The sequence below is a fragment of the Macaca nemestrina genome, chromosome 15 (assembly GCF_043159975.1).
Source record: "Macaca nemestrina isolate mMacNem1 chromosome 15, mMacNem.hap1, whole genome shotgun sequence".
NCBI classification, from domain to species: domain Eukaryota; kingdom Metazoa; phylum Chordata; class Mammalia; order Primates; family Cercopithecidae; genus Macaca; species Macaca nemestrina.
In genome coordinates this window covers 60,180,540-60,193,186 of record NC_092139.1, presented here as the reverse complement: position 1 = coordinate 60,193,186, position 12,647 = coordinate 60,180,540, and the positions used below count along the sequence as shown (strand labels likewise).

At 41.7% G+C, this 12,647-nt stretch overlaps 1 long non-coding RNA gene across 1 annotated transcript; it reads left to right on the top strand.

Annotated features, from left to right (window-relative positions):
* Positions 1-4: 4 nt before the first annotated feature.
* Positions 5-11,876, top strand: LOC139358537 (uncharacterized). Its single transcript, XR_011613666.1, has 3 exons — positions 5-521; positions 2,350-2,488; positions 10,950-11,876. It is a non-coding gene; the product is annotated as an uncharacterized lncRNA (long non-coding RNA).
* The last annotated feature ends 771 nt before the right edge of the window (positions 11,877-12,647 follow it).

Here is a 12,647-nt window from a genome sequence, read left to right as displayed (position 1 = left end):
TTGGACTTTATTTTCACATTCTGATTGGTTAGTCTAAGACTTGCTCTCATCCAATCAGAACATGAAAATAACGTCCAATCAGAGTAGGCAAAGCAGTTTTCTCTCATCCAATCAGAACATGAAGTCCAGGAACCTGGCATGCACAACCTCAGTATATAAGGCACACTAATGGGAATCACGTCATTGTGGGTTCTGCTGTGTTAGTGCATGTATTTCCGTGAATCGCAGTTTAGAACAGGCAGAAACCGGTTCTGCCCCCCACACTGAAACCTGGAGCCTGTGGCGCCGGGGCTTGCTTCTGCTTGGTGTGTGGCGGTAATGGAGAGAGGCAGCTGGTGGTGAGAGCTGCTGCATGCCTGGCTACAGGAAGGGAAGGAGGAGGAGGCACCTACCACAGGCTGGAGGCTAGAGCCTGTGGGACTGCGGCTGGCCTCGCTGGTCCTCACCTCACTGGGTCGCCTCACTGTGGTTGGTGGCAGCGATGGACACTGCAGCTGGCCGGAGGGTAGAAAGGCGATGGGGTAGGTGCGCTGTCCGGGGTTGCCCGCAGCGGGGACTGGTTGAGGTGTTATTGGAATGTTACTATTTTGGCGTGCTAGAGTGTTATTCCGGGCGTCACTAGTTTCAGGTGTGCTGTCAGGACTGCACTGCTCTCAGCAGCAGGGGGACTTAGTGGGGGTGTGGGCGGGGTGGCGGGGTGGAGGGGCGGATTGGAGTCACTATCTTGGCTGTATTGCTGGCAGCGGTAGGGCTGGTTGGGGGCGCTGTTGGGTGCTGCACTGCCCCTGACAGGGGCCAGGTTGGGGCCGCTATTGTGGTTACTGTGCCTGCGGCGTCGGGGTGGGAGGACTGGTCGGGGTCCTGACTACTCGGGCTTCATTGCCCACAGAGGAGTGGGAATGCTCTCCGGGGCTGCTCTGCCCATGGCGGGGGGCTTGTTGGGGGCACCATGTGGGGTTGCAATGCCCGTGGCAGGGGGATAGTTTAGAGGCAGTATCTGGTGCTACACTGCTGGTGGTGGGGCAGGGGAGTGAGGGGTGCAGGTAGGTGCTTGGAGGGTGTGGTTTCAGGCGCTATCGGGGCCACACTGTCCATGATAGAGGGTGGGTTGGGTGTGCTATTGGGAGATAAACTCCCCGCAGCAAGGGGCAGTTTGGGGACGATACCTGGCTGGTGGCAGGCGGGGTGGTAGGGTGGGTTGTGGGCACCGTTCGGGGGCTGCTCTGCGGTCAGTGGGGGCGAGTTAGGGGCTCTATCAGCTGCTGCACTGTTTTGTGGTGGGGGCCGGGTTTGGTGCGCTATCCGGGACGATATTTCTGGCGGCGGCATACCGCTTAGGGGTGCTGACGGGGGCTACACTGCCCACGAAGGGATGCGGGTGGGGTGCGCCATCCAGGGCATCACTCCCCGTGGCTGCGGGATAGTTGGGGGATGCTGTCTGCTATGTGGGGCTGCACTACACGTCGTGGGGAGGGGGTTGCGGACCTTAAGGATCCGTGGCTGCACTATTCACGGCGGGGAGCAGGTTGCTGTGCTCTGCCTGGGGCCTGACTGCCTGCAGTGGGTTAGGGGTCCTCTCAGTGGCTGCATGGCCCACGGCAGGGGGTAGGATGGGGAAGTGTTCTGGTGCTGCGATGTCGGAGGTAGGGGCGGGTTGGGGGCGCTATTGGGTTCTACACCGCAGCGGCGAGGGGCGGTGTTAGGGGCACTGTCCAAGGGCCAACAGCAGGCAGCGGGTTAGGGACGCTATCTGGGGCTGCCCTGCCAGTGGCGGCAGAGGTTGCAGCAACAGCAGTGGTCTCCAAGGAAGGAGCTTTCCTCCTCTCCCTGGACTCCAGACTCTAGAGGGCGATATCCTCCTGCTCCTGCTCCAGTGCAGCAAGCGTGCAGCGTTTCCACAGGAATCCTGAGCAGGGCATAGGCCCCAACACCCGGTGTGGTTCCAGGGCCACGACATTTCTCTCTGTGTTGCGGAGACCACCTGGGACCCGTAGGCACGACAGACACTGAGTAGCGAACACCACGGGAGGACAGGGCTCTGTGGGTGAAGGCATCAGGATCGGGAACCGGCGCTTGGGTGGGAGGGCTGGCTGGGTCTGAGTTCCTGCTGGTTCTGCTCCCCAAGGAGCGCAGCCCTGGTGCGCCCAGCGGTTCCTGTGGATTGGAGCCAGGCAATGTGGTGTTACCCGTCTCCACTCCAGGCCCCAGTTCCTGGTCCGCTTGGGCCGAAAGGAGAGGCGGGACTTCGGAGGGTGGATGTGAGTGCCTTCACTGAGACCAGCCCCTGCCACCCAGTGGCCAGGATGATAAGGTGAGGCTCTAACGCTATCACTTTGCGTGCTCCTTTAGGCTTTTTTGGCTTTGCCTGCCCAGCTGTTCATGTCAGGAGGAGGAGGAGTTCCATGCTGGCAACTTGCAGATGGCTTGGGGCTGCCGCTCCCCTCACTGCGGTTGGTGGCAGCTACGGAGACTGCAGCAGGCCAGAGCGGTAAGAGGACGGCCAGCTGCGGCCATGGCAGGGGCAGGGCTGCGGTGTGGCCAGGTAGTAGGAGCTTTGCAGGGTGGGCCCGTGCATTGAGGGCAACAGCAGCAGTGACATCCACGCTAGTGGTGGCAGCAGCAGCAAGTCCGGGGGCCGGGAAGAGGGAGTTGGAGCGCTGCGGGGCCTGCCCGGCCAGGACTGGGCTGGGTAGGAAGCTTCGGGTGCTGTACCACAGTCTGGTGGAAGTGGTGGAAAATCCTGATTATAATAAATATAGAAACAAATTAGAATTTATTTGACTTTCTTTTCTATAATATTGAAAATTAGCGATATTCTCAGTTTACATCCGTTTTGTCTATATCCAATGTGAGTACTAATTATTTTCATTTACAGGCTTAGATTATGTATACATGGTTATGAGTGTCCACAATTACAGAATTTTTACAAATTTTTCTTCTTGCCAGTTTTCATTATGTTATTCAAGTGTCAGGTAGACACAAAGGAAAATGAAGACTCTCTAGGGTAATCACTCCCTTAGGGAAGAGAACTTTCCTTCCCATTTTCTATACATAAGCAATGATCATACAGAAATCTGGAACATAAATAAAGTTAAAACATATGGAAACGTATGGTGTTACATTATCAATTTTCAAATATAGTTTTCTTACTAGACCTTCCTCTTAGATACTACCATTTTAAAAGTTCTAGCTAATTATAGAGCCACTGATAAACAAAAGGGCTCATCTTATTAAAATCCAAATATAAATTCTTTTTCTATATATTTGATAAGAAATAAGAATATATTCTTGTCTAGATCTTCTGTCTCCATCAAGAGCACAATGGTGTAAAACAAAAGAACAATTGTGTCTTGATTTTTTTCTCTAGTAAAAGCAAAACAAAAAGTTTTTTTCAAAACTGGAACACAATTAATACCTTTTCTCAAAGAGGTTTGAAAAGATAATTTCACTGTTTCAGAAAAACAAGGGCAATTACACTGTTAAAGAGCACATTTCACCTCTAAGGCCTAAAAACTGAAGAATGATGAAACTCTAAGGATGCATGAGCAATTTTTACTAGTTACTAGAATATAATTTAAAATATTTTCAGTGTTGAGATTTTAAATAAATGTAATCCTACCTTCAATTTTCTTTTCATGAAAATGGTAAGTGACTGCTAAGATAACCATAACTTTTTTTTTTTTTTCCAGTAAGTTCTTTCTCTTTTTTATACTTTAAATTCCAGGTTACATGTGCACAACGTTCAGGTTTCTTACATAGGTATACATGTGCCATGTTGGTTTGCTGCGCCCATCAACTTGTCATTTATATTAGGCATTCCTCCTAATGCTCTCCCTCCCCCAGACCCCCACCCCCTGACAGGCCCCAGTGTGTGATGTTCCCCGCCCTGTGTCCAAGTGTTCTTATTGTTCACTTCCTACCTATGAGTGAGAATATGCAGTGTGTGGTTTTCCATCCTAGTGATAGTTTGCTAAGAATGATGTTTTCCAGCTTCATCCATGTCCCTGCAAAGGACGTGAACTCATCCTTTTTATGGCTGCATAGTATTCCACGGTGTATATGTGCTACATTTTCTTAATCCAGTCTATCATTGATGGACATTTGGGTTGGATCCAAGTCTATGCTATTGTGAAGAGTGCCACAATAAACATATGCGTGCATGTGTCTTTATAGTAGCGTGATTTACAACCCTTTGAGTATTTACCCAGTAATGGGATCACTGGGTCAAATGATATTTCTAGTTCTAGATCCTTGAGGAATCACCACACTGTCTTCCACAATGGTTGAACTAATTTACACTCCCACCAACAGGGTAAAAGTGTTCCTATTTCTCCATATTCTCTCCAGTGTGTATTGTTTCCTAACTTTTTAATGATTGACATTCTAACTGGCGTGAGATGGTATCTCTTTGTGGTTTTGATTTGCATTTCTCTGATGACCAGTAATGATGAGCATTTTTTCTTGTGTTTGTTGGCTGCATAAATGTCTTCTTTTGAGAAGTGTCTGTTCATATCCTTTGCCCACTTTTCGATGGGGTTGCTTGTTTTTTTCTTGTAAATTTGTTTAAGTTCTTTGTAGATTCTGGATATTAGTCCTTTGCCAGATGGATAGATTGTGAAAATTTTCTCCCATTCTGTTGGTTGCCTGTTCACTCTGATAGTTTCTTTTGCTGTGCAGAACTCTTTAGTTTAATTAGATCCCATTTGTCTATTTTGGCTTTTGTTGTCATTGCTTTAGGTGTTTTAGTCATGAAGTCTTTGCCCATGCCTATGTCCTGAATGATATTGACTAGGTTTTCATGGTTTTAGGTTTTACATATAAGTCTTTAATCCATATTAATTTTTGTGTAAGGTGTAAGGAATGGATCTGGTTTCAGCTTTCTACATATGGCTAGCCAGTTTTCCCAGCACCATTTATTAAATAGGGAATCCTTTCCCCATTGCTTGTTTTTGACAGGTTTGTCAAAGATCAGATGGTTGTAGATGTGTGGTATTATTTATGAGGCCTGTGTTCTGTTCCATTGGTCTATAACTCTGTTTTGGTACCAATACCATGCTGTTTTGGTTACTGTAGACTTGTGGCATAGCCTCCAGCTTTGTTGTTTTTACTTAGGATTGTCTTGGCTATGCAGGCTCTTTTTTGGTTCCATATGAAATTTAAAGTAGTTTTTTTTTTTTTCCAATTCTGTGAAGAAAGTCAGTGGTAGCTTGATGGGGATAGCACTGAATCTATAAATTACCTTGGGCAGTATGGCCATTTTCACGATACTGATTCTTCCTATCTATGAGCATGGAATGTTCTTCCATTTGTTTGTGTCCTCTTTTATTTCATTGAGCAGTGGGTTGTAGTTCTCCTTGAAGAGGTCCTTCACATCCCTTGTAAGTTGGATTCCTAGGTATTTTATTGTCTTTGCAGTAATTGTGAATGGGAATTAATGCATCATTTTGCTCTCTGTTTGTCTGTTCTTGGTGTATAGGAATGCTTGTGATTTTTGCACTTTGATTTTGCATCCTGAGACTTTGCTGAAGTTGCTTATCAGCTTAAGGGGATTTTGGGTTGAGACGATGGGGTTTTCTAAATGTACAGTCATGTCATCTGCAAACAGAAACAATTTGACTTCCAGTTTTCCTAATTGAATACCCTTTGTTTCTTTCCCTTGCCTGATTGACCTGGCCAGAACTTTGAATACTATGGTGAATAGGAGTGGTGAGTGAGGGCATCCTTGTCTTGTGCCAGTTTTCAAAGGGAATGCTTCCAGTTTTTGACCATTCAATATGATATTGGCTGTGGGTTTGTTATAAATAGCTCTTTGTATTTTGAGATACATTCCATCAATACCTATTTTATTGAGAGTTTTTAGCATGAAGGGCTGTTGAATTTTGTCAAAGGCCTTTTCTGCATCTATTTAGGTAATCATGGGTTTTGTCATTGGTTCTGTTTATGTAATGGATTACCTTTATTGATTTGTGTATATTGAACCAGCCTTGCATCCCAGGGAAGAAGCCAACTTGATTGTGGTGGATAAGCTGTTTGATGTGCTGTTGGATTTGGTTTAGTAGTATTTCATGGAGGAATTTTGCATTGGTGTTCATCAGGGATATTTGCCTAAAATCCTCTTTTTTTTGTTGTGTCTCTGCCAGGCTTTGGTATCAGGATGATGCTGGCCTCATAAAATGAGGGAGGATTCCCTCTTTTTCTGTTGATTGGAATAGTTTCAGAAGGAATGGTACCAGCTCCTCTTTGTACCTCTGGTAGTAATCTGGGTGTGAATCCGTCTGGTCCTGGACTTTTTTTTTGGTTGGTAGGCTATTAATTATTGCCTCAATTTCAAAACCTATTATTAGTCTATTCAGAGATTAAACTTCTTGCTGGGTTAGTCTTGGGAGGGTGTATGTGTCCAGGAATATATCCATGTCTTCTAGATTTTCTAGTTTATTTGTGTAGAGGTGCTTATAGTATTCTCTGATGGTAGTCTGTATTCCTGTGGGATCAGTGGTGGTATCCCCTTCATTTTTTATTGGGTCTGTTTGATTCTCCTCTCTTTTCTTCTTTATTAGTCTTTTTAGGAGTCTATCTGTTTTGTTGATCTTTTCAAAAAACCAACTCCTGGATTCATTGATTTTTTGAAGGGATTTTGGGTCTGTATCTCCTTCAGTTCTGCTCTGATCTTAGTTATTTCTTGTCTTTTGCTAGTTTTTAAAGTTGTTTGCTCTTCTCCTTCTCTAGTTGTTTTAATTGTGATGTTAGGGTGTTGATTTTAGATCTTTCCTGCTTTTTCTCATTGGCATTTAGTGCTGTAAATTTCCTTCTACACACTGCTTTAAATGTGTCCCAGAGATTCTGGTATGTTGTGTCTTTGTTCTCATTGGTTTCAAATAACTTACTTATTTCTGCCTTAATTTCGTTATTTATCCAGTAGTCATTCAGGAGCAGGTTATTCAGTTTCCATGTAGTTGTGTGGTTTTGAGTACGTTTCTTAATCCTGAGTTCTAATTTGTTTGCACTGTGGTCTGAGACACAGTTTGTTGTGATTTCTGTTCTTTTTCATTTGCTGAGGAGTGTTTTACTTCTAATTTTAGAGTCAGTGTGATGCGGTGCTGAGAAAAATGTATATTCTGTTGATTTGGGGTATAGAGTTCTGTAGATGTCTATTAGGTCTCCTTGGTCCAGAGCTGAGTTCAAGTCCTGGATATCCTTGTCAATTTTCTCTCTCGTTGATCTGTCTAATATTGAAAGTGGGGTGTTAAAGTCTCCCATTATTATTGTGTGGGAGTCTTAAGTCTCTTTGTAGGCCTCTAAGAACATGGTTTATGAATCTGGGTGCTCCTGCATTGGGTGCATATATATTTAGGAGAGTTAGCTCTTCTTGTTGAATTGATCCCTTTACCATTATGTATTATGTATTGATCCCTTTACCATTATGCCTTCTTTGTCTCTTTTGATCTTTGTTGGTTTTGATCTTTGATCTTTTGATCTTTGTTTTGATCTTTGTTTTGATCTTTTGATCTTTGTTGGTTTTGATCTTTGATCTTTGTTGTCTCTTTTGATCTTTGATCTTTGTTGGTTTAAAGTTTCTTTTATTAGAGACCAGGATTGCAACTCCTGCTTTTTCTTTTTGTTTCTATTTGTTCAGTAGTTTTTCCTCCCTCCCTTTATTTTGAGCCTATATGTGTCTTTGTACGTGACATAGGTCTCCTGATCAGCACACTGATGGGTCTTGACTTTTTATCCAGTTTGCCAGTCTATGTCTTTTAATTGGGGCATTTAGCCCATTCACATTTAGGTTAATATTGTGATGTTTGAATTTGATCCTGTCATTGTGATGCTAGCTTGTTATTTTGCCCATTATTTTATGCAGTTTCTTCATAGCATTGATGGTCTTTACAATTTGGCATGTTTTTGCAGTGGCTGCTACTCGTTTTTCTTTTCCATGTTTAGTGCTTCCTTCAGGAGCTCTTGTAAGACAGGCCTGGTGTTTGCTTGTCTGTAAAAGAGTTTATTTATATTTCACTTATGAAGCTTATTTTGGCTGTATATGAAATTCTGGGTTGAAAATTCTTTTCTTTAAGAATGTTGAATGTTGGCCCCTACTCTCTTCTGGCTTGTAGGGTTTCTGCAGAGAGATCTGCTGTTAGTTTGATGGGCTTCCCATTGTGAGTAACCCGACCTTTCTCTCTGGCTGCCCATAACGTTTTTTCCTTCATTTCAACCTTGGTGAATCTTACAGTTATGTGTCTTGTGGTTGGTCTTCTCAAGGAGTATCTTTGTGGTAGTCTCTGTATTTCCTGAATTTGAATGTTGGCCTGCCTTGCTAGACTGGGGAGATTCTCCTGGATAATATCCTGAAGAGTGTTTTCTAACTAAGTTCCATTCTCCCTGTCACTCTCAGGTACAGTGATCAAACATAGATTTGGTTTTTTCACCTAGTCCCATATTTCTTGGAGGCTTTGTTCATTTCTTTTTACTCTTTTTTCTCTAATCTTGTCTTCTCACTTTATTTCATTAATTTGATCTTCAATCACTAATATTCTTTCTTCTGCTTGATCAAGACAGCTATCAAAGCTTGTGTATGGTTCACGAAGTTCTTGTACTGTTGTTTTCAGCTCCATCAGGTCATTTAAACTCTTCTCTACGCTAGTTATTCTAGCTAGCCATTCGTCTAATCTTTTTTCAAGATTTTTATCTTCCTTGCTATGTGTCAGAACATACTCCTTTAGCTTGGAGAAGTTTCTTAATACCGACCTTCTGAAACCTACTTCTGTCAACTCATCAAACTCATTCTCCATCAGTTTTGTTCCCTTCCTGGCAAATAGTTGTGTTCTTTTGGAGGAGAAGAGGCATTCTGGTTTTTGAAATTTACAGCCTTTCTGCTCTGGTTTCTCCCCATCTTTGTGGTTTTATCTACCTTTGGTCTTTGATGCTGGTGACCTACAGATGTGGTTTTGGTGTAGATGTGCTTTTAGTTGATGTTGATGCTACTCCTTTCTGTTTGGTATTTTTCCTTCTAACAGACAATCCCTTCAGCTGCAGGTCTGTTGAAGTTTGCTGGAGGTCCACTCCAGACCCTGTTTGCCTGGGTATCACCAGTGGAGGCTGCAGAACAGCAAATATTGGTGCCTGATCCTTCCTCTAGAAACTTTGACCCAGGCAATGGCCAGGGCCATAGAGCTCCCAAGAACTTACGTCTTTTGTCTTTGGCTGCCAGGGCTGGTAGAAAAAAAACATTAGGTGAGGGAAGGGTGGGGTGGATCTGAGCTCAGACTCTTCTTGGGCGGGACTTGCTGCAGCCCCTGTGGGGGGTGGAGGTGTGGTTATCAGGCCAGTGGAGTTATGTCCCCAGGGAGATTATGGTTGCCTCTGCTGAGTCATATAGGATACTTGGGAAACTGGGGAAAGCTGGCAGTGACAGGTCTCACCCAGCTCCCAGGTGTCCAGCAAGTCCAGTCTCACTCCTGCTCTGTCCCGCCGACCACACTGAGTTAATATCCAGGCAGCCACAAAGGAGGGTTGAAACCTTGCCCAAAGCTACAAACTTCTCTACTGAGAAAGCAAGCAGGGATCCAGCCTTGTCTCTCTCCTCATCTCCCTGCACCTTCAGTTGTGGCTTCTATGCTCCTATCTGCACTTCCTTTTTACCCTTTTGGATTCTTTTCAGGAAAATTTATGCTCAATGGACATTATTACACAGTTCAGCTAGGAGCTTTCTTCACCATGTGGCCCCTCCGCAGTTTTTCTGGCTGCCTTCCATTCCCCAAGGACCTCTGTGAAATAAGGCCAGGAATGGCTTCCCTGGATTCTAGCTGGGGACTGGGAGGGACCACAAGGCTCTTCCCACTGCTTGTTCTACTTCTATATTTCATTTGGCTCCCTCAATCCATTTCAGCTCTAGGTAAGGTTAAACCTTTCTCCTTTGATCTGGATTTGCAGGTTCCCCAGTGGGGATGTGTTTTTAGAGGCTAACTTTTTCCCCTTTCACACTTTGAAAATTCACAGTTTTTTGGTTGTCGTGTGGCATTTGCAGCAGCAAACTGCTTCTTTCAAAGCGTCTGTTAATTCTTTCAGTTTTCCTGGTATGTTCCTACAGTGGTTCTTAGAGAAAAGTTCACAATGTGAGTCTCCAGATGTTGCTCTGTCCATCCAAGTGGGAGTTGCACATTAGTGCTGTCTCCCATCTGCCATTTTCTCCAGATCATCCTGTGTCAGCTTTCAGTATGCCTTCTTGAAAGAGTTTAATTATGTCCAGCTTTTGATTTAAAGTGAGAGACATGAAATTTTTTTTTCACTTGAAGATTTAGAAGTCACTGTAGAGTTATTAATTGGCATAATTTCAATATTGTTGTGTCTCAGGGAATAGGAGGTGCCTGATAAGAGGGAGAGAGATGGAACAGTGGCCAGTGAATAGAGCAGTAAGAACACACAGATTTACCTGTTAAGTTTGCCATCTTATATGGGGTGATTTGTGGTGCTTCAAAATCATTACAATAGTAACATCGAAGATCACTGATCACAGATCACCATGAAGATGTAATAATAAAGAAACGGTTTGAAATATTGCAAGAATTACCAAAATTTGTCACAGAAGCAAAAAGTGAGCATATGTTGTTGGAAAAATGGCACTGATACACTGGCTTAAGGCAGGGTTGCCAGAAACTTTCAATTGAAAATTGGCTTTGAATGCGAAGCATAATAAAGCAAAGCACAATAAAATAAGGTAAGCCTGTACTAAAACTCTTTTTGCACATTCAGAATAAACTAAGTAAATCCATCAGCAAAACATACAAATTAATTTGTGTTTCTTTGTTGTTAAATTTTAAACCATATGCATAAAATTAAAAGGGACATAATAGAAAGTGAGGTTAAAAACTGAAATAAATTCAATGAGTTTGAACTTTAAATACCCATATGTTATTGACTTAATTGTGATCACCCCTAATGTTTTTATGTTGAAGGTCTAATTCCTGGTACCTCAGAATGTGACTGGTTTTGGAGACAAGGCCTTTAAAGAGTGTGGCTCTTAGAATAAGGCTTTAATCTAGCAGGATTGGTACCCTTTGAAGAAGAGGACGAGACACCCAGGATTTGAGTGCGCAGAAGATAGACCACCTGAGGACCCAGAAAAGGTGGTTGCTTGCCATCTGCAAGCAAAGGAGGAAGAGAGAAGCCTTTGAAGAGACCAAACCCACCAGCACCTTGAACTTGGATTTCCAGCCTTCAAAACCATGAGAAAATAAGTGTTGTTGCTTAAGCCAGCCAGTCTATAGTATTACAGCAGCTCTAGCAAATTAATACTTCATATGAAGTTTTAAGATAATGTGAATTAATGTCAGAGAATCCTATTGCATTTGCTCTCTTTGAAATGGATAAAATAACATCATTAGAATTTGTTAAAATTTTATTTTATTTTGATAAAATAAAAAGATTTAATTTAAAAAGTCTTTTTAAAGAAGTTTTATATACTTGAAGTTTGTAAAGGTAATACATGCAGTCAGGAAAGGAAAAAAATCTGAGAATGATTACATGATATTAAAATATGTTATTTTAAGAGTTATTATGAATTCAGCTAAGTGCAATTTGAAGTAAGCAAAAAGTAAAGTTTGTAAAGATTAAGATTTAAAAAATTTGTTGTTAGTGGTGTTGGTTGCTTGTTTGTTTTTCACAAAGTATGAAGTGTTTATTATTTTCAGTATTTTCTTTATACAAAAAAATTAATGATTACATTATGTCTATTATGTCTTATTTAATATTTCCTCTGACCATCAAAAACTGATGATGAAAAAACACCATTTTTGCCTTCCACAGATTAAAAACTATAAATTTAGAAAAATCTAAAGAAACCACACAATTATTATCCAATATTCTTTTTATTACACCTTGAAATACCAGGTTGGAATGTCAACTTATTATAATATCAAATTGTCACAATATTAAAATAGTGCTCTTATACTTCTCATTTATAAAAGTCAATCATTTTTCAGGTTAATCTGCAAATTCTCATATATAATAATGTCACTGTATGTGAAGATCTTTTATGGGTTTATTATTCTCCTTTAATTCTATATACATTTTAAAAAATTTTTATATAGTAATTTTATACAAATTTTAAAAACTATCAGTTCATGTAAGCATATATCACAGAAAAAAATGGTATTGATTGAATTCTGCTAAATCTGTATATCAACTTGGAGAAAATTCATTTATGTAGTATTTCAATCCACGAATATGAAAATGCATGTTTACATCTATATTTATCATTTATTTTGTTTTTGATGTGTGATAAAATTTATAATTTACCTATATACATATATAGTCTTTCATAGATTTTGTTAGATTAATTCAGAGAGACTTGATATTTTTGAAAAAAATATATAAATGGAATAACCCTATATAAGGGTCCTACACAGAGGATATGAATGACTTAGCTTCAAGGATGCTCTTTCCAATTGCTTTCTGAAAGGTGAACCTGGGAGATTTGCAGAACAGTGATTCTGAAAAAAAAAAAATGTTATGTTGTTAAAAATATACAGTGTCTATATGTTACTGCTGGTTTATAGAAATGCCCCTGATTTTTAATAATTTCGCTAAAATACATGTAATATATAATTTAAAATCTTAACTATTTTAAGTGTATAGTTCAGTTGTTTTAAGTA